Source organism: Scyliorhinus torazame, chromosome 21 (genome assembly GCF_047496885.1).
Source record: "Scyliorhinus torazame isolate Kashiwa2021f chromosome 21, sScyTor2.1, whole genome shotgun sequence".
NCBI lineage: Eukaryota > Metazoa > Chordata > Chondrichthyes > Carcharhiniformes > Scyliorhinidae > Scyliorhinus > Scyliorhinus torazame.
In genome coordinates this window covers 3535652-3558358 of record NC_092727.1, presented here as the reverse complement: position 1 = coordinate 3558358, position 22707 = coordinate 3535652, and the positions used below count along the sequence as shown (strand labels likewise).

At 42.5% G+C, this 22707-nt stretch overlaps 1 protein-coding gene across 1 annotated transcript in view; it reads left to right on the top strand.

The window, feature by feature from the left end:
• cbl (Cbl proto-oncogene, E3 ubiquitin protein ligase) overlaps window positions 1-22707 on the top strand; it is a 294821-nt gene that overhangs the window by 60702 nt on the left and 211412 nt on the right. The window lies entirely within an intron of this gene.

The window sequence follows — 22707 nt, the reverse complement described above, 5'->3', positions numbered from 1 at the left end:
AAGGGGACATGAAAGGATACTGGCAAGTAAACAAAGAAACATCGCAAGTTGTTTTTCAAGTACATTAAGGGTAAAAGGATAACTGGGGAAAGAGTAGGGCTCATTAAGGACTACAGTGGTCATTAGTGTGTGGAGCCGGAGGATGTAGGTAGGGTTCTAAATGAATACTTTGTGTCCATGTTCACGCGTGAAAGGGACAATGTGGGTATAGAAATTGGAGAAGGGCTGTAAGAAAATTAAAGAAATTAACATAGACAGAGAGGAGGTTCTGAGTAGTCGTGCAGGCTTGAAAGTGGAGAAACCTCCAGGGCCAGATTAAATGTATCCCAGGCTGTTGAGTGACATAAGAGAGGAACAAGCAGTGGCGCTGGCAATAATTTTCAATTCCTCTCTGGCCACAGGAGAGGTGCTGGAGGATTTAAAGATGGCCAATGTGCTACCTTTATTCAAGAAGGAAGGGATAAACCAGGAAGCTACAGGCCAGTCAGTCTAACCTCAGTGGTGGGGAAACTATTGGAAACAATTCTGAGGGACAGAATTAATCTGCATTTGGAAAGGCAAGAACAGTCAGCATAGTTATGTTGAGGGGAGGTCATGTCTGACCAACTTGATTGAGTTTTTCGATGAGAGGATCAGGTGTGTAGATGAGGGAAATACATTTCATAGAATCCCTACAGTGCAGAAGGAGGCCACTCAGCCCATCGAGTCTGCACCGATCCTCTGGAAGAGCACCCTACCCAGGCACCCACTCCCGCCCAATCTCTGTAACCCACCTTTGGACACGAAGGGGCAATTTAGCATGGCCACTTCACCTAACCTGCACATCTTTGGACTGTGGGAGGAAACCGGAGCACCTGGAGGAAACCCACGCAGACACTGAGAACATGCAAACTCCACATAGACAGTCACCCAAGGCCGGAAGTGAGCCCTGGTGCTGTGAGGCAGCAGTGCTAACCACTGTGCCTCTGTGCAGCCCATAAAGGGCATAGGAGGAAAGAAATCCTGAAATGTGCACGAGGGGGATTGACAGTGTAGATGTTGAGAAGGTGTTTTCCCCTCATGGGCGACTTTAGAACTGGAAGGACACAGTTTAGAAATGAGGTGACTCCCATTTAAGACAGATGAAGAATTTCTTCTCTGAGGCTCATTACCCTTCCCAGAGAGCGGTGGATGCTGGGTCATTGAATATATTTATGGCTGAATCACAGATTTTTGATTGACGAGAGAACAGCGTTATGGAATTAAGGAAAGTGGAATTAAGCCCATATTCCGATCAGCCATGATCCTATTGAATAGCATGGCATGCTCGGTTGGCTAACTGACCTGCTGCAGCTGCTCATTATGATCTTGTGACCATTCTCGAGCCATGGTGGAACCCAATACAGGAGACAAAGCAGAATTGTTTCAAAATGTCTTCAACTAACAGTGCTACGTGGATTGTCCTACCTGACTGCCTTCTGGGGGCATATATATATGAACTTAAACAGCTGTAGTCTTTTTGAATTTTCTAAATTTTGAATTCAGAAATGTTGATAATTGCATAGTTATTGCAAATGAAAATAGTTTGAAGTAACTTTAGTTGCCTATATGTGAATAACATGTTTACTGAACAGCATTCTATTAATAATTGTCAATGGCAAATGGCCAAAAAATGATTCATTTCCAGAATTGCTGTAATTATCAATACTTGTAAAATTCTTTATTTAGATCCAGCCAAAAACATACACCGAGAGAAGTTGTAGTTGCTTGTGTAATGACAATCAAAGTGGAGCATTCCTAAGGAGCAAATCTCTCTCTGCTAGCATGAAATGTTGCAAATTTAAAGTAATTGAGTAGCTCAGTCAATACATTCCACCCAGTTCAAAAATTGAACTGATTAGCAAAGCTTTCTGGAAATCTAATTATTTCTGTTAGAATTATGTGTTTTGCTAACTGCGAATGCTTTCTGATTTTGCTTTTGTTTGAATTGCTAAATAATTGTCAGGCCTCCTGTTTAAACATATAAATGATCACCAAACAATTACAGCACAAAAGAAGATGGGACGGGGATGGGCGAGGGAGGGGAGGGGGGGAAGGAGAGAGTGAATCTTCACCTCTCTGGATGTGGCCCTACCCACATCGGACTCCCTCACGAGACCCCCAAATACAATATACCCAAGGATACTGACCATGCGTCTGAGCCTGGCCTAGCCCAACACAGCCAAAAAGAAAGATTGCAGAACTGACTTCCCAGCGGTAGTCCTCAACAGGATAATACAAGAAAAATGTTCAGTCAAAAATAGTTAAATAATAGCCTTTCTCTAATGTAGCGAGGGCAAATCTAACCCTACCACCACCCCCCTCTGCACCTCCCCTCACACGCACACCCCAAAGGATATATTTGGATAAAGTAACTGTGTACAAACCCCAAGATCAATATTCAGCTAAACATAAGAATCATAGAATTTACAGTGGCCATTTGGCCCATCAAGTCTGCACTGGCCCTTGGCAAGACCACCCTACTTAAACCCACGCCTCCACCCTATCCCCTAACCTTTTGTACCCTAAGGAGCAATTTAACATAGCCAATTCACCTAACCTGCACATCTCTGGACTGTGGGAGAAAACTGGAGCACCTGGAAACCTATGCAGACACTGGGCAAAAGTGCAAACTCCACACAGACAGTAAAGCCTCATTAAATCAGGATCACCAACGGTGCAGGACATCACATACAAAATATTTACTTCCCTGCAAACAGATAACTTGATAACATTAATAGACAACAATATGATTATCAGGGAGTAAAGTCCAGGATAACAATTGGGAAACAAGGCAGGCATCAGGATAAAAACCACTGCAGCATGAAGAAAGTAGACATACAATATACAGAAGGATCTGAAATGGAGAGCACACTTCAGGATCTTCCAAGGACTGGAACACAAACCTCATTACCTCCAACATGCCTACTCGACTGAGCCCAGGCAACTACCTGGCTTCCAGCAAGGGGGAACGGTCTGACCAGCTTGGGCTACACAAACCTTTCTCAAACGACAACAGGAACAGGACCACGAAAAACCAGAGGCTGGAAGGCCAACCCAACCCCTGGCCTCTGAGATGAGATTAAATGTGCTCCATCCAATTCAAACTGCTTGGCCTCCAGATCAAGATTTGGACGGACATATTTTTAAAACTCAAGACTGCGATGGAGAGTATTTTTGCTCTCAAAAGGGTTGTTAATCTGTGGAATTATTTTCCCCAGATCTGTGGAGGCTGGATTATTGACTATATTCAAGGCTGAGTTAGACAGATTATTGATTGACAAGGGAGTGCGGGCTATTGGGGGCAAACGGGAAAGTAGAGCTGAGGCCATCAGATCAGCCGTGATCTTATTGAATGGGTGGAGCATGCTCGAGGGGCTGAATGGTCACCTCATTTTTTGTGAAGTCATTCGACCCGTTGAGTCCATGTTGGCTGTCTGCGAGAGTGATTGACGTAGTCCTACTCTTCTAACCTCTCTCTAGCTGTGCAAATCTTTCTCTTCAAATACTCCTCCAATTCTCTTCTGAAAGTAGCGATTGAATTGTTTTTTTTTCCCTAAGGAAGACCTTTTCCTGAAATTCTTAAAATTAATCTGTTATTTGCAAACACCAATCATATGCATTATTAATTTGTCATACTCTTGTGAAGATCATGCCATGTTTGCTGAGGTAATTAACTTCTACAATGGTTTGGAGTATGGCACGCAAGCCTTTGATACAGCTGAAATCCAGCTCAATGTAATAGAATTCCTATTTTAGTGATCCTCAATTGCAAAGATTCCAATTAAAATAATATTGGGAACACCCTTACTGTAATTCAAGAATCTAGTCTTAAGTGTGAATTCTTCATATTTTCAGTCAACCCATTGGAATTATTACTATAAAAGTTGAAATGTCTCATGGGTTTAGTAGGGTATATTCAAAGTTGCATTCAGGCATATTGTTTTCAAGTGTTGAGGGCAGTTCTATTTGGCATCCAAGCTGTTCTATAAAGAACATGAGCTTTGGGTTGCTATTACTGGGTTCCAGAAGTGGAAATTGCCTTATTTTCAGGTCTGTTGGTCCTCAACCCGTGTGAAAATATAATGGAAATAAATAGTGTTTATTTATTCTTCTTGACTTATAAGTAAGTACATTTGCATTTTTATTTTAATCCTCATATTCATCTATAAATCCTTCTAAAGTCTTGTCCGCAGGATTTCTGCAGTCTCCTCCAATCTTGGATTGCTTCGCAAATCTGTTACTCTTATTTTTGTTCTCCTTTAACCACCCCATCCCTACCTCTACATCATCTTTACTGACAGCTTTATACTGCTGTGGTCCTGTTCATTAGAATTACTTCCCTAAATTTCCCTTTAAGAAATCTCTTTCAAGCTCCTTCCTTTTGACTATGGTCAGTCACTTCTGTCACTATGTTTTCCTTGTGTTCTAATTGTATGGCACTTTGAGACATTTCTTTAAGTTGAAAGTACTACATAAATGAAAGTTTATAATTCTAATACTCTGCACCTTATTAGCACTCAAACTTGAGTGGTGAAGCCTTTATTCCTGCTTAGCTATTGAATTGCTATCATCAACTGACAACCATTTGTCATGGGGTAGTTCCCTCAACTAAGTATAGAGATTCTTACACATCACAGTTAAAATTTGCCTCAGCTGATTTCTCTCCCCAAACCGTTGAATGAATCTTCATATGTAAACTGCTGTGTGAAACGTATGTGTGGCAAGGTCATGCAGTATTCACCTGGTTTGTGATGCTATGTTTGGAGGCTACATAATGCACAGTGTAAAGCAGGTTGTACCTTAAGTGAAGGAACCGTAATGGGCTAGTGTATCTGTACTGGTAGTGCAGGTGCCAGTGTTCAGTTGCAGTTTGAGGAAGTGCTGATTGATCTTCCCAGAAGCTGTTTTGTATGGTTAAGATTACTTCCTGGTGCGCAGTTTGCATTCTGACACTTGAGGCTACAGCAGATGAGATTGCCTTCACTGGTGATTGTATTTTTCTTTGCACTTTATTTAGGTTGCATGCTGGGACACCAGTTTGTAGCACGTGCTTACACGCAATTTCACTCTGGCCTTTTTGTTCTATTTAGAATTTTTTTAAATAGCAGATAGAAATACTGCAGATTATAATGCAGAAGGTCCAAACATATGAACATAGCAATGAGGAGCAGAAGTAGGCATTCAGCCCTCGAGCCTGCTTTGCCCCATGTCAAGATAATGGTTGATCAGTTTGTATTTTGAATGCTGGAGCTATTGCTGGGTTCAATTTTGATCACTCCATTACAGAAAGGATGCAATTGCATTAGAGGGCCTTGAGAAGATTTTATGAGTATGTTGCCACGACTGGAAGACAGGGCGGTTCAATGGTTAGCACTCCTGCCTCACAGCACCAGGGACCTGGGTTCAATTCTGGTGTTGGGTGATTGTCTCTGGAATTTGCACCTTTTCCCAGTTCTGGGTGCCCTGGTTTCTTTCCACAGTCCAAAGATTTGCAGGTTAGGTGGGGTTATGGGGATAGGGCGGGGGAGTGGGCCTAGGTGCTCTTTCAGAGGATCAGTGAAGACTAAATGGACTGACTAGCCTCCTCCTGCTTCTATTTTCTGTGTATGTTTTTATGTACGCATGTGTGGATAATTCTAATCATTAGGTGCCTGTACTGTGACTGTAGGATCTCTTATTTTATCTTCCGATAAGAGTCGATTATCCGGTTGTTTGGAGGTGTTGAAATTACAACTTTATTGCTAATTATTCACTTTAGGGGCAGCACGGTGGCGCAATGGTTAGCACTGCTGCCTCAGGGCGCCGAGGTCCCAGGTTCGATCCTGGCTCTAGGTCACTGTTCGTGTGGAGTTTGCACATTCTCCACGTGTTTGCGTGGGTTTTGCTCCCATAGCTCAAGATGTGCAGGGTAGGTGGATTGGCCACGCTAAATTACCCCTTAATTGAGAAAAAATGAATTGGGTACTCCATTTAAAAAAAAAAAAAAAAAAAAAAAAAAATTATTCACTTGAGTACACTTGCATACAAACTAAATCAATCAACAATACATGAGTTTGGTCAAAGACATGGCAAAGGAAATCATTAAACAAAAAATCATAAAGAAATCACATTTAAAATAAATGGATAGGATGATTCTATTCAAGAATTCAGGAAGGCAGGAACTCAGGCTGACCTCGACCACAAGGTCTTACTTAAGGGAATAATCCCGCATTTACTCATTGGCTTCTAAGTCAGCTGGGACCTCTTGATTTGTTCAAATAGATGTCTGTTACTTATCAAATATTGGCATTACTTAAGATTGACCGGTATCCATCAGGAATAATTCAGTGTCCACGTGCGCAGCCTCATGAGAACCGGTTTCTCACGCCACTGCTGGTCATAGACTATGCTGTAACTAATTAGTTGATACATTCTTATTTCTAAATGCACTGAAATACAATAGTCTATTCATTATATGAAACATTTGTTGAAACAATGTCTAAATTTCTACAGACAAGACACAAATTAGTTCATCATTTGAAACAATGACTGTCTTTTCACAGTCATGGCATTTTGAATAAATCCACTCTTTAGCTATGCATTCAATTAGCACCTAAAACATCAATGAATCAATAAATCAATAATCTATCAGTGGCAAAGTGAATAGTTAATAAAAACTTTCTGGACTCACCCTGTTGGTAACCAATCGCTTTGAAGACACCACTATATTGTCTTTGGAAGACTATGTTCCAGTTAAAATCCAGAAAGGCTTGTCTTGTGTTGCACCTCCGGGCTTCTGGGTTGGGGTGGCGAAATCAGCCAGGTTCTCAGTGGGATTGATTATCAACCCTTGTGGCAAATTGCAGATGTGGAGGGCAAAATAGAGCCCAGTGAGTCCTTTCAGATACCAGCACATTTGCTTCAAATGTAGCCTTTCAAGAGCTAAGGCTTTCCCTAAATTGTTTTTTTAATTTTAAAAAATGAAAGCAGGAAAGGGACGAATGTACAGAATCTAAACCACAGAGTCAAGAAGTTTAAAGAGGGCCTGGCCGAATATTTGCTGCTCTTTGTTATTACTTCTCCACATGTTGGATAAGTCAGTTCCTCTGAGACTCACTTAAATGGATTATTGAGCAAATTCATGGCTTCTGCTTCACACTGAATTGCTCACATGCAGTCTGAACCTCAGCCCCATTTTTGGGATGGATTCTTCCCTGCAGGAAAAGTTGATTCCAGAATTATGATTTCTCTGAAATGTGCGTTTGACCATCTCTGATAAAGAGTGAATTTTAATTTATATGCAACTTTCACGTCGTTGGGATACCAATGTGTTTCTTGGCCAATGAAGTACTTTTGAAGTGTAATTACTGTTATTATCCAGGTAAATATGGCAGTCAGTTCCACAGGTCAGTTGCATGGTTCCACAAACTGTGAATGAGGTAAATGAACAATGACTCGTTTTTTGGGGAGTCGTTGCTTGAGGGATAAATGTGGGACAGAATGTCAGGGCAGCTGGTACTCCAGAGGGTAGGGCTAAGATCTGAAGTGCAGCTGCTGTTGCGAGCAGAGGGTTTGAGGTATAAAGAACTATTGCAGCATTTGATGACAGGAGGATGATTACAAGGCATATAACTGGAGGAGACTGTTGAGATGGGCAGTCATGAGGCATGCAAGCATTTGAAAATGAGGAAAGAGCGTCTTGCTGAGGCATGGGTAACTTGTGGCAGTAGACAAGGGTGATGAGAATACAGAAATAAAACAGAAAATGCAGGTCTGGCTGCATCTTTGGAGAGAGAAACAGTTGTCATTTCGAGTCCATATGACTCTTCAGAGCTAAAGAAGGAGAAATGTGATGAACTATATACTGTATAAGAAGGGGTGGAGAAGCCGGAATAGAGTACAAGGTCAGTGTGATAGATGGGAGCTCGGAAAGATTGCAACAAAGATGTTTAGGGCATGAGGCAGGCAGCGGTAATGGCAGTTTGAAGGGCTATAGAAGGTGCTGATGGTGGCATAAAGGTAAGATAGCTGAATGTGTGAAGAGGATAAAGGTTGATTTTCAGTAAAAACGAAACTTAAAAATGGCCCACAGAGACCACCACTGTCTCTGTGGTGGGTTCAATCCTATGAGATGGGTTATCCCATTAGAGAGGAGTGCATTGTCTCATTTTGGGCTGGACCTAAACTTGGATTCAGGAGAGGAAAGATTAATAATTTGGACGGGTGGGAGTTTGGTAATCAGTTATGTACATTCACTCCAGTGTGCACAGGTGAGATGCAGACATTGTCACACTAGTATAGTAAGTTCACATTCTGTATTAAATGTGTGGTAAGATGGCAGTGCCATTGCTTCTGGATTGTGGTGTTAGTTCTTTTAAATCTCTCGGGCCTTGATGTACATTACAATGCTGAAGAGACTCCAGACCCACAGCAATGTGGTTGACTCTTAAATGCTCTCTGAAATGGTCTAGCAAGCCACTCAGTTGCATCCAATCTCTACAAAGAAAACTGAAAGGAATGTGACCCAGATGGACCAGTAAGCATCGACCTAGGCACCGGAAACAACAACGACAAACCCAGCCCCCTCGACCCTGCATAGCCTCCTTACTAAGATCTGGGGACCTGTGCCAAAATTGTCGAGCAACAACCTGACCTAGTCACACCCACGGAATTATACCTACAGATAATGTCCCAGATACCACCATCACTATCTCTCAGTATGTCCTATCTCACTAGCAGGACAGACCCAGCAGAGATGGCTGCATAATGATATACATTCAGGAGGGTGTTGCCCTGGGAGTCCTCAATATCGAGTCTAGAACCCATGAAGTCTCATGGCACCAGGTCATACAAGGGCAAGGAAACCACCTGCTGATTACCACATACCTTCCCCTCAGCTGATGAGTCTGTACTCCTCCATGTTGAACTTGGAGGAAGCACCAAGGGTGGCAAGTGGGCAGAATGTATTATTGATAGGAGTGACCACTGCAAATTTCTTGTGGAGACAAAATCCCATTTTCACATTGAAGTTACCCTCCATCTTGCTGTGTGGCACTACCACTCTGCAAAATGGCTTAGACTTTGAACAAATTTTCAATTCAAGACTGGGCATCCATGAGGCGAGTTGGGCCATCAGCAGGAGCAAAATTGTACTCGACCGCAATCTGTAACCTCATGGCCTGACAAATCTCCCACTCCACCATTAACGCCAAGCCAATGGATCAACCCTGGTTCAATGAAGAGTGCAAGAGGGCATGCACGAGCAACACCAGGCATACCTAAAAATTAGGTGTCAACCTGGTGAAGCAACAACACAGGACTGCATTCTTGCCAAACAGCATCAATATCAAGTAATACAGTGCCAATCAATCCGACAACAAACAGATCCGATGTAAGTTCTGCAGTCCTGCCAAAGCCAGCCGTTAATGGCCATGGGCAATTAAACATCTCACTGAAGGAGGAGGCTCCGCAAAAATCCCCATCCTCCGTGATGAAGGAGTCCAGCACATCCGTGCGAAAGATGAGGTGGAAGTATTCACAAAAATCTTTATCCAGACATGCCAAGTGCATGATCGAATCTCTGATTCCTCCGGAGATTCCCACCATGACAGATGTCAGTCTAAATCCAATTCGATTCACTCCATGATACTGAGATGACTGAAGTTATTGGATACTGCAAATACTACTGAAGATTTGTGCTCCAGGACATGCCGCCATTTGCAACTGTTGCGATACTGAAGCAATCAATATTCAAATGCAGCAAGATTTGGACATCATCCAGGTTTGGGCTCGCAAGTGGCAAATAATATTTGTGCACAAGTACCAGGTCATGGCCATTTCTAACAAAGGATCTGACCATTGCTCCTTGAGCATTACCAGCGCTGAATCCCCCACACTCAACATCCTGGGGGTTACCATTGACCAGAAACTGAACTGGACTAACCATATAATACTGTGGCTGCTAAGAGCAAGTCCGAGGCTAGGAATCTTGTTGCAAGTAATTCATAGGAACATAGGAATTAGGAACAGAAGTCGGCAATTCAGCCCTTTTGAGCCTGCTCCGCCATTCAATCAGATCATGGCTGATCCTTTTCTGGTCTCTAATCCCCCTCCCTATCTGTTCCCCATATCGTTTTAACCCGTTCTTTATCAGAAATGTCTCCTTCTTAAAAACATTTAATGTCTCAGACTCTATCGCATTATGGGGCAGTGAGTTCCACAAATTCATCACCCTCTATGAGAAGCAGTTCCTCCTTATCTCAGTTCTAAATCTATCGCCTCTCGACCTATACCTGTGACACCTCATCCTAGATTGCCCCACAAGGGGGAACCCTTTTAATATTTTGTATACCTTGATCTGATCTAAACTCCAGCGAGTGTAAACCCAAACTGTTTAATCTCTCCTCATCCGTCAACCCTTTCACCCTGGAATCAATCTGATGACCCTCCTCTGAACTGCCTCCAATGCCCCCACACACTTCCTCAAATAAGGAGATCAAAACTGGCCACAGTACTCCAGATGTGGTCTCATAAACACCGTTTCAAATTGCAACAACACTTTATAGAGTCATAGATATTTACAGCATGGAAGCAGGCCCTTTGGCCCAGCTTGTCCATGCTGCCCAATTTCTATCACTAAGCTGGTCCCTCTTGTCCGCATTTGACCCGTATCCCTCTATACCCATCCTTCCCATGTAACTGTCTTCAACTATTTTTTAAAGGAAAAGATTGTACCTGCCTCTACCACTGCCACTTTCTCTACTTTTATACTCCAGTCCTTTTGCAATAAATGCTAACATTCTATTTGTCTTTTTAATTTCATGCTGTGCCTGCATACAGACTTTCTGCGATTCATGAACAAAGACACCCAGATCCCTCTGCCCACAAGCATTTTGAATCTGTTTTCCATTTAAATAATTTGCATTTCTATTTTCTCAGCCAAAATGGATAACCTCACACTTGTCCACATTAAACTCCATCTGCCACATTTTGGTCCAATCTCCTAGCCTATCTATATCCAGCTGTAAAATCTTTTATCTCCTTCACTGCCTGCTTTCCCACATATTTTGGTATCATTTGCAAATTTTGCTATGTTACACTCTGCCCCTGCTTACAGATCGTTTATATAGATTGTAAACAGTTGAGATCCGAGGACTGACCCCTGCGGCACCCTGCTAATTACATTTTGCCAGCCTGAGAAGGACCCATTTGTCTGATTCTCTGTTTTCTGTCACTAAGCCAATCCTCCATCCAATCTAGTAGTCTACCCCCAATCCCTTTCGATCTCACCTTCTGGATCAGTCTTTTTTACAGTACCTTGTCAAACGCCTTCTGGCACATCACCGGTTCCCCATTATCCACCTTGCTGGTATGCCCTCTAAGAACTCCAAGTTTGTTAAGCATGACTTACGTTTCATAAAACCATGCTGACAATGGTGGATTCAGCTTTGTCTTTCCAAATGTTCAGTCATCTCTTCCTTAATGATTAATTCCAGTAACTTCTCCACCATAGAGGTCAAGCTAACCGGTTGTTACTTTTTGCCTCTCTCCCTTTTTGAATAGGGGCATCACATTAGCGTGTTTCCAATCCACCGGGACCCTTTCTGAATCCAGGGAATTCTGAAATATCATAACCAATGCATCCACTATCTCTGCTGCTACCTCCCTTAATACCCTAGGGTACAGTCCATCAGGTCCCGAAGACTTGTATGCCTTTAATCCCATTAGTTTATTCAATACCATCTTCCTGGTGATGGTTATTGCACCAAGTTCCTCTGCATTAACTGCAATTTTTGGAAATGTTTTATTACCTTCACCTCCTGACTTCCCAAGCCTGCCCACCATCTACAAGGCACAAATTAAAAGAGTGATAGAATTGTCTCCATTTGGTTCAATGAGTGCAGCTCCAACAACGCTCAAATCCGTCCAGGACAAAGTAGTCCGTTTGATTGGTACCCCTTCCACAAGCATTCAATCCCTCCATCACCAACGAACAGTGCCAGCAGTCTGTACCATCTACTAGGTGCACTGCAGGAACCCACCAACATTCTTTGGATAGCACCTTACAAATCTCCGATTGCTACCATCTGGAACGACAAAGATAGCAAATACCTGGGAACACCACCACCTGGAGCTTCCCAAATCACTCCCCATCCTGACTTGGAAATATATCACTGTTCCTTCACTGTTGCTGATTCAAAATCCTTGAACTCACTAACAGCTGTGTGGGTGTACCTACACCTCAGACTGCAGCGGTTCAAGGGCTCACCATCACCTTCTTGAGGGCAACTAGGAATGGGCAGTAAATGCTGCCCTTCCGGTGATGTCCTTGTCTCATAAATGAATATTTAAAAATTCCAGCCTTTTGTAATCGCACATTTCCTGCCCTGAAGTAAAATCTCTGCAGCAAGACAGCTGCAATTGATGGTCATGATAAGCGACTTACCAGGGAATTTAAACAGAATTGCATTCTTGCCTTGGGCTGAGAAACACTTTGACTAGAAAAGCTTAGCTTGATGGGAGCACCAGTTCAATAAACTTCCAGAAGTGGACTATAGCTGTGAAATCATTCTTGCAAAGTTGAATGCATTTTTAGGTTCCTGGTGAGCAGCAGGTACGTTATAGCTCTTGTTTTGCCAGTTCAGACTTTCAACGGTGGTGAAGTTCTGTTCAGGTTTAATGAAACCAATTTCATTTTATCTACCAAATGGTAGATACCAAGTGGCATATTCGTCACTGATCAATTAGGTGACTATTTCAAATAAAAGCGGAAAATGTTGGAAATACTCAGCAGATCTGGCAGCATGGATAGAGAAAAACAGTTCAAGTTACAGGTCAATAACCTTTCATCAACATATTATTTACCTTCTATTTTAACTTCCTTGCACAGCAAGAATACTGTGTTAAAGGAGGTTAAGATTAGGTTGGTTACATTTATTACCCTGAGGTCACTGATAGTCATTTCATCCTTGCTGACTTGCAAGTTGGCTGCTATAGTCAGTAAAAACTGAGGCCCAAGCATCTGAATTAAGTATACTAGTTTCTCGGTTTATTCGTGCTGGAATTTCCTTCACTTCCTGAAGGGAAGCATATGTTTTCTGCTTTACACAATTCCCCAGACACATTTGAGATTAGAAACTCCCTATATGGAGAGTTGCCAGTGAGAATTTGCATTGTATGCCTTGTAGGTCCTCAATTTCGTTACGGACCCCAAAGTGAATGATTACTTTCCCTTCGATTTAGTGCTAATCTGAACTGGTCCAGGTGACCGAAAGTATCAGTAAATCACTCATCCTGTTTGATTTGCATGCTTGGGTAAAATAAATTTGTTTCATTGTAAACTAAATGAATGGTAAAGATTCATTTTGAACGGGGTGGCACAGTGGCGTAGTGGTTAGCACTACTACCTCACGGCGCCGAGGACCCGGGTTTGATCCCATCCGTGGGTCACTCTCCATGTGGAGTTTGCACATTCTCCCCATGTCTGAGTGGGTCTCACCCCCACAACCCGAAGAGGTGCAGGGTAGGTGGATTGGCCACGCTAAATTACCCCTTAAGTGGAAAACAAAATTAATTGGGTACTTGAAATTTAAAAAAAGATGCATTTTGAACTATGAACTGAAACCTTGGTAAATAGTTTATAATTTTCTCATACCACTTACTCTGCTTTTATTGTCTCTAAATTGTTATACTGCTCATACGACATCCAGTACAATGAGCAGAAACGTCCTGCAGCTAAAAATTGGGGAAAATCAAATTCATGACCGTTGGTCTCGGCCACAAACTCTGCTTCCCTAGCCTCTGATTCTATTCCTCTACTTGGCAACCTTCTGAAGCCGATCTAACCTCTGTCATGTTTGACTGAGATGAGCACCGAACCATCACAAAGGCCATTTCCACCTGCTTCACTCTGCCCACTTCATCTCGTCTGTTGCTGAAACCACCTTCCGTGCCTTTGTTTATCTCTGGACTTGTTTATTCCACTACGTTTCCCACCTCTCTCATGGTCTACTCTTCGGAAACTTGATATTATCCCAAATTCTGCTGCTATGTTTTATAGAATTTACATTCGGCCCATCTAGTCTGCAACGGCTCTTGGAATGAGCACCCTACCTAAGCCCACACCTCCACCCTATCCCCATAACCCAACAACCCCACCTAACCTAAGGGAAATTTGTCATGGCCAATCCACCTAACCCACACATCTTTGGGATGTGGGAGGAAACCAGAGCACCCGGAGGAAACCCACGCAGACACGGGGAGAACGTGCAGACTCCGCACAGACAGTGACCCGAGCCGGGAATCGAACCTGAGACCCTGAAGCTGTGAAGCAACAGTGCTAACCACTGTGCTACCGTGCCGCCCTGTTCTAGTCCTGTTCACCCACCACCACCTCCACATTGGCTCCTTGTTGATCAACACCTCAATTTTAAAATTCTCATCCTTATTTTGAATCCCTCCATGACCACAAACCTTTATATCTCAGTAATTTCCTTTAACCTGGCATTCCACTAATTTTGGCCTGTTCACAACACCCAATTTTAATTCCGCCATTATTGGTGGCCATAACTTCAGCCGCCAAGCTTTGGAATTCCCTCCCTAAACTTCTCAACCTCTCTACTGCTCCACTTCTCTTTTAAGACGCTCTTTAAAACCAATCTTCGACTAATCTTTTGGTTGTCTGCCCAACATATCTTTATATGGATGTGATATTTTGTTTTAAAATCCTTTGAAGTGCTGTAGGAGGTTTGATTACGTTAAAAGCTGTGTATAAATTCAGACTCATGATTCTGAAGAAGTCATATTGGACTCAACATTAACTCTGTTTCTCTCTTCCTAAATGCTGCCAGATTTGCGGAATTATTTCTGTATTTTCAGTACAGATTGTTGTTTGCTTGTGCATTGGGGATTGTGCCATAAATGAGGGTTGGAGGTCAGTGGCAAAAGTGCAAATGCCATTCTTATGGCTTCTACTCATGGGTGCATTCTTTGCCATCCCTCTTGAAATGGCTTAAAACAAGTATTTCTAGGGGCAGCACAGTGGCGCAGTGGGTTAGCCCTGCAGCCTCACGGTGCCGAGGTTCCAGGTTCGATCCTGGCTCTGGGTCACTGTCTGTGTGGAGTTTGCACATTCTCCCTGTGGTTACGTGGGTTTTGCCCCCACAACCCAAAGTTGTGCAGGGTAGGTGGATTGGCGACGCTAAATTGCCCCTTGGAAAAAATTAATTGGGTGCTCTAAATTTATTTAAAAACATTTTTTTAAATTTATTTCTGTGAGATTTTCTTTTTCTAATTTAGAGTATCCAATTCTTTTTTTCACAATTAAGGGGCAATTTAGCATGGCCTGCACACCTTTTTGGGTTGTGGGGGTGAGACCCATGCAGACACGGGGCGAATGTGCAAACTCCACACTGTCAGTGACCCGGGGACGGGATCTAACCTGGGTCCTCGGCACCGTGAATTTCTCACTGGGATAAAAGCAAATTACTGTGGATGCTGGAATCTGAAACCGAAAATGCTGGACAATCTCAGCTGGTCTGGCAGCATCTGTGGAGAGAGAGAGAGAAGGGAGCTAACATTTCGAGTCTGGATGACTCTGTCAAAGCTTCTCTCTCCACAGATGTTGTCAGACCTGCTGAGATTGTCCAGTATTTTCTGTTTCTATTTCTCCGAGTTTCTTGGGACTTCAATACTTCCAACACCGGTTGATTTAAACTTTTTAAAATTATGGTTCATGATTTTGCAGTTAATTTGCTTGCAAATGCACAAAAACAGGTGGCGATGCAGATTTAGAACTGAAGAATATTTGTCTGCTTTTCAGACGTTTGAGGCTGAGCAAGCAATGAACTGTTTGCAAATGTAACCATGTGAGATTGTGCAGATAAATGCTTTTCTTAGTACAAGATTGCAGGTGCTCAAGTGATAATCAGAAAAGATCCTGCAGCATTCACTATCTTCTAACATGTGCTTTACTGAATGAATTGTTAGTAACTTTTTTCTGCTTACCTAACCTTCACTTTGTAGACTGTCTACCTCATAATTCCTTTAAAAAACACATATGTAAAGTGTGAATTTTTATTGTCTTTTTCAGTTAGTTTTTAAAGCTACGTCCTTTAATTTAGCCTGATTTTTGAAAACTGGAATAATTACGCTTAAAAATCGTAAGTATTTTAAATAATATTGCAAAATGCAAGTTTGATAGCTTTCATAAATTGGATTCTCAAACTGCATATTTATAATATTAGAGGCAGATGATCAGTGAAAGAGATTTTAAGGTGTTATCCTTTTCTCAGTGATAGCATGATTGCTTGTGTGTCAGAGATTCATGCCCAACTCCAGTTACATAATCATAGGTTGACAGTTTAGTTGGCTTGTTTGATGGGCCACATTTCCATTTTTTGCTCACTCAAGTGGCCAATGAACAAATTTTGGAAAGTTAAAGTTTGGCACAACATGTAATAAGAATTTCAAAAACAAAAATAGACTTATAAACAAAAGAAACGACTTCCTGAGCAAAATAAAGCAACATCAAAGCAATGAATTGATCATTTTAAAAAAAACTGAGTAATCAACAAAAATGACCATCATCTGACTTGGGGAACTCGCTCACATCACCCCCACCCACAGTGGGTGAGCGTATGCGTTGGTGAAGGGGGTGCGGGTGAATGAGAATCCTGAGACTGGGAGTGAACCAGGCAATCGTGCATGCGTGCACTTGCTCATGTGCACGTGCACACACGTACATTCACTCACTCACATGTACTCTCACATGCACACACTCTTGCGTGCACTCTCTCGTGCGCTTTCTCACATGCATTCACTCAAATGCTCTCACTCACATGTACCCACTCTCTCGCACACTTTCTCTCCCCCCCCCCCCAAAACACCCACAAACCCACTCTCACAGGCATGTTCGTTCCCCCCCCCCCCTCGGTCCCCCCCCCCCACCCCCCCCCCCCCCCAATGCCTACGGGGGCCTTCCTGTTAGTTACAGGATCTAAAGGACATGGAACAAGGTGTGTAAATAGAATTGAAAAATGGATCAACTATGATCTAATTGAAAGATGCAACAGACTAGTTTTTAAATGGCCAGCTGCTGTTCCGATATATGTAATTAAAAGTTTTGATTTTCAATCTACACCAAGTAGGCACCAGATATTAGAGTACAAATGAATTTGTTTCCAGGTTTTTTTAAGCCACTCTATGACTTTCAATCAGAGTCCCTGAATTCAAATTACCTGATCGTTCTAATTTTTTTAATAGCATTATTAAGTGGCTATTTTTCTGTGCTTCTATTGTTTAATCTAAATTCCTGGCTAATTTTGTTTATTTGTGAAACGTTATTGAATGTGGGGCTGGTTTAGCGCACTGGGCTAAATAGCTGGCTTTTAAAGCAGACCAAGGCAGGCCAGCAGCGTGGGTTCAATTCCCGTGCCGGAATGTGGCGACTAGGGGCTTTTCACAGTAACTTCATTTAAAGCCAACTTATGACAATAAGCGATTTTCATTTTTCAGATCAGTGGAAATTTTAAAAATGAATGAATTGTGGTGGCTTAATAACCTAAGGGAGCCTCCTTAGACTAAACTCTGATTTTACATTATAAAATGTAGCCCTTGAGACATTAAAAACAAAACATTTAATCATTCATATTTTTATAATGCAAGCTGTGAAAGTATAACACAGTTGTGGTTGGAAGCTTTATATTCAAATTATTTTGAAACTATCGCCGGGGTATTTTAGCAGCCTGTGATACAGCAATGACTGAGAGAGACATGAGGTTGTGGTATATATTGTGTAAGCAATAAGTGAAAATGACATGCTTCCAAACATGTGCAGGTTAGGTGGATTTGCTATTCCAAATCGTCCCTCAGTGTTCGAAATGTTAGGTGGGGTTACGGGGATAGAGTGGAGTAGCAGCCCGGGTAAGGTTCTCTTTCAGAGGGTCGGGGCAGATGTGATGGGCTGAATGGACTCCTTATGCACTAGGGATTCCATGTGCAGTAACCTCAACTCCTTTCCCATAAGAGGCGATCGGAAGATCTGAGAAGCCAGCATTGATATGAAGTTTGAAGTAATTTGAAATGATTGGAGTTGGGGTGTGGGGATGATTGTGCAGTGATTTATATTACTAGACTAGTACTCCTGAGGCCTGGACTAATAAACCAAAGATTGCATTTTCAAATCCCACCATAACAATTTGCTGGAGTTTTAAATGTTTTGTTCTTTTGTAACAATAAAAAATGTGAATAATCTATTATTTTTATGTAAAAACCCACCTGCTTCACAAATGTCTTTTAGGGAAGGAAACCTGCCTTTCTGATCTGTATGTGGCTCTTGAGCCACACTCCATACACATACCAACATGTTTGACTTTTAACTGCTGAAGTGAGTTCGCAAGCTACCCCGTTGTTAGGACAACTAAAGATGGGAAATAACAGCCGGCATTGCCAGTGACACCAAAATCCTCGAATAATTGTCAATAAAAACGTTAAGTAGCCAGTTCAGGCCCTCCTGCTGGTGTTCTCCAGATCAGGTATCCTGTGGCCATGGAGCGCCCTGCCATTGGCAAAGACTGTCCTACTGAAAGCTCCAACAACTTTGCCTTCCACATTGACACCCTTCCCCCTCACCATCCAGGGCCTGCTGGACTGGCCCCAGCATGTCCAACTCACTCTAGGCCTCCTTTGATGTTTGTAGCCAGGTCTGCTGGGACTGAAAAGCTGCCTCTCTGATTAGCCAGCTGTTATTGGAGGCAGAATCTCACCGTAAATCTATGCAAACTCGATGGCAGATAGCAGGATTATATGATTGCCATTTAATTGCATTGCTTCTCCTGGAAATGGTGCTGCTGGGTTTGCCACAGGCTTCCCAGCTGTTAAATTGAGTCCACTGAATAAAATGTGATTGTAGGGGACTGAAGAAGGAAAACGTTGCTGGGGTAAAGAAAATGGTAAATTGTTGTGGGGGCAATTGTATCCAGTACACATTAGTTACTTTCGTTCCCTACTATGTAAGGACTTAATTATGATTGCTTTAACATTGTCTTTTAGCTACAGTTTCCTGATTTACAATTCCCTAGGAACATGATAAACAGATGAAATCAGTGGCATGTGTTTTACATATTGTGTATCTTTACATGAAGATGTAACATACTTAAACTATCTGTGTACTGAATTTCCTTTCCAGCTTTCACAATGCACATGTTCTCAATTTTCGTTACCTTTCAAATGCAGCTGAAGAACTCTCGGGATTTGACTATGCATCTGCTCTGTGGAACCGGACCAGTGAAGCAGAATCCCACATGTTCTCTGAGTTCTGAAGGCTTATTTTCTTTTAGCTTTTTTACTGTTGTATTTAAAATAGAATGAGATTTCCTTCATCCTGATCACTTCAGTCTATCTCTAACTAGTAGTGTAGCATATTGATGGGGAAGTGAAGAAGAAGGAAAGATGGGGACTGAGTGTGGGTACGATAGTTTGGATTTAAGAGGAAGATCACATTGCACTGTCTTTCACTGTTCTTGGACTCCATTATTAGGTAACGTTCAGTTCCTAAATAACCTCTGATCATCATCAAGTTGTTGATCTTGATTTATCAAAGTTGTCCAGAATTCGAGCAAGTTCCAACTCATGAAATAAAATATTTGCTTCTTATCAATTATCTTTAATGAAATTAAGGTGTCATCCCTGGACTGAAAGGTGGATAGATTTTAGACTTGGTTGCAAATGACTTTGACTTTTGTCTGTTTGAGTAAGGTCAGAGCTGTCTCTCTAGTTTCTCTTTTATGTAAAAGAATTCCTACAGAATGAACAAGATGACCAAACCCATGTCAGAAATCCATCTACCTAAATGTAATTCTGATTTGCAATACTATTTTCATTTTATTGTGGAATATTTTAACATTAGTTTAGATAGTGAAGTTTATGTCCCATGGGTTCTGAATATTATTTGGAGTAACCCACAATTTCAGTTGCTGCTACCATTAAAAAATAAAATAATAAAATACAAGCATTCTTAGGGATGCAACTGAAGTTCTTTTTTCGTGGAGCCATTTACTGTTGCTGGTGAAAGTACTACAGGCCCTGATTCAATAGAAAAATTCTGTAGATGCTGAAAATCTGAAGCAAAGACAGTACATGCTGGAAAAGTCCAGCAGGTCAGGAAGCATCTGTAGGGATACACAGTTGCTGTTCCAGATTAACTCTGCCTTTCCTCCATAGATGCTGCTTGACCTGATGAGTGTTTCCAGCATCATCTGCGTTTGTTCAAAAAGAAATCCATTATTCCAAACATATTAAAAGTACAAAGACATAAATCCAAAAAAAACCACAGTTTGTGCAGTTCTCCTCTTCCCACCCCGGGCGACAGGCAATTCCTCAGACATTGTCATGAACAGCCCCCACTGTGTCTCAAAGCCCTCCACTGATCCCCTCAATTCGAACTTGATCTTTTCCAGCTGGAGGAAATCATACAGGTCCCCCAACTAGGCCGCCACCCCCAGTGGCGTTGTCAACCGCCATTCCAACAGAATCCTTCACGGGGCAATAAGAGAGGCGAAGGCCACAACATCAGCCGCCGTCCCCTCTATCAGTTCCTGCATTTGTGATTACCCCAAAATCGCCACCATTGGGTCCGGCCTGGCCTCTACCCCTACAATCTTCACTAGCACCCCAAACACCCCCTCCCAGTATCTCTCCAACCTCTCGCAGCCCCAGAATATATGCTGGTCCTCGCCCACACTTCTCACATTTATCTGCCACCACTGGAAGAACCCACTCATCCTCGCCTGACTCATATGCACCCTATGAACCACCTTAAATTGAATCAAACTCATCCTCGCACACGAGGAGGTCAGATTTACCCTACACACCACCTCACTCCACCCTCTCCATTTTACCCCCAACCCCCAGCTCCCATTTCTCTTTAATCCTCACCATCTGCGCTCCCCCAGCCACCCATATACATCACCAATTCTCCCCTCCCCTTCCACATCCGGGAGCAGCAACTGCTCCAACAGGATGTACTCCGGCAGCTTGGGAAACCTTCTCCATTCCTTCTGTGCAAAGCCCCTCACTTGCATCTACTGGAAATTGCTTCCCTTCGGCAGCTCCACCCTCTCCTGCAGCTTTTCCAGACCCGCAAACCTCTCCTCCAGATATAGATCCCTCGCCCTCACCAGCCCCTCCACTTCCTATACATGCCATCTGTCTCCCCCGGTTTACACCCATGGTTCCCACACAATGGTGTCAGTACCGACATCCCCTCCATCCTAAAGTGTCTCCTCAACTGGTTCCACACCCTAAATATAGACTGCACCACCGGGCACCTCCCCAGTGCCAGCGGAACCGACGCTGTCACAATGGCACTCGGGCTGGATCATCTGCTTTTGTTCACATTGGTTCTTCACTACTTTTAGTGGCTGCACAGTGTATATTAATTTAAACACGTGACAACAGAGTTCCACCGAATTCAGTTCTCGCGTCAACGGTCCAGCAGGCTATGCTGAGCAATTAGGTGTGGAAAGCTGGTAGATATCTCTGAAGTCAGTTGCAATCCTTCACTGCATCTCACTTGAAATCAGATAACACAACACAGAAAATGCAATTAAAGATATTTTGTTCCAGATGTGAATTGAATGTGTTTAATGTCTACTGTGGGTTGAATTGCCCAAACTCATGTATATTTATATATATCTCTCATCCAGTCTTGATTTTGTTTCAAAGATTGCAAAAATCTTTGGTCTCACAGAATTGGTACCTTTGTTTGACAGATTTCCATGCAAGTGCCAACGCATCAAATTAATTAACATAAAAATCAAGAGATTTTGTATGTTTGGCTGTTCGTACATATTTTGCTAATGTATCTGGTGATAGGTCAAACTCTCTGTGATGGTTAATGTAAATCCTTGGAAGTCGACGTTCTGTTTTCACAGGAATGTTAGACATAGAAAATAGGAGCAGGAGTAGGTCATTCGACCCTTCGAATCTGCTCCGCTATTCGTTATGATAATGTCTGATCGTCCAATTCTGTAACCCGTACCTGCTTTCTCCCCATATCCATTGATCCTTTTAGCCCCAAGAGTTATATCTAACTCCTCCTTGAAAATATACAATGTTTTGGCCTCAACTGCTTCCTGTGGTAGTGAATTTCATAGGCTCGCCATCCTCCGGGTGAAGAAATTATCCTCATCTCAGTCCTAAATGTATCCTATATCCTTAGACTGTGACTTCATGTTCCTGCTATCGGGAACATCCTTCCTGCATCTACCCTGTCTAATCCTGTTTGAATTTTGTAGGTTTCAATGAGATCCCCCCCCCCTCATTCTTGTAAACTCCAGCGAATATAATCCTAACCGACTCTCTCCTCATACTTTAGTCCCACCTTCCCTGGAATCAGTCTGATAATCCTATGCTGTACCCCCTCGATAGCAAGAACATCCTCCCTCCAATAAGGAGACCAAAACTTCAGACACTATCCCAGGTTTGGTCTCACAAAGGACCTGTATAACTGCAGCAAGGCATCCCTGCTCCTGTACTCGAACCCTCTTGCTATGAAGGCCAACATACTATTTACCTTCTTTACAGCCTGCTGCCTTGCATTCTTGCTTTCAGCGACTGGTGTAAAAGGACTCCCAGGTCTCATTGCACATTCCCTTCTCTCAATCTGTAGCCATTCAGATAATAACCTGACTTCCTTTTTATTTTTGC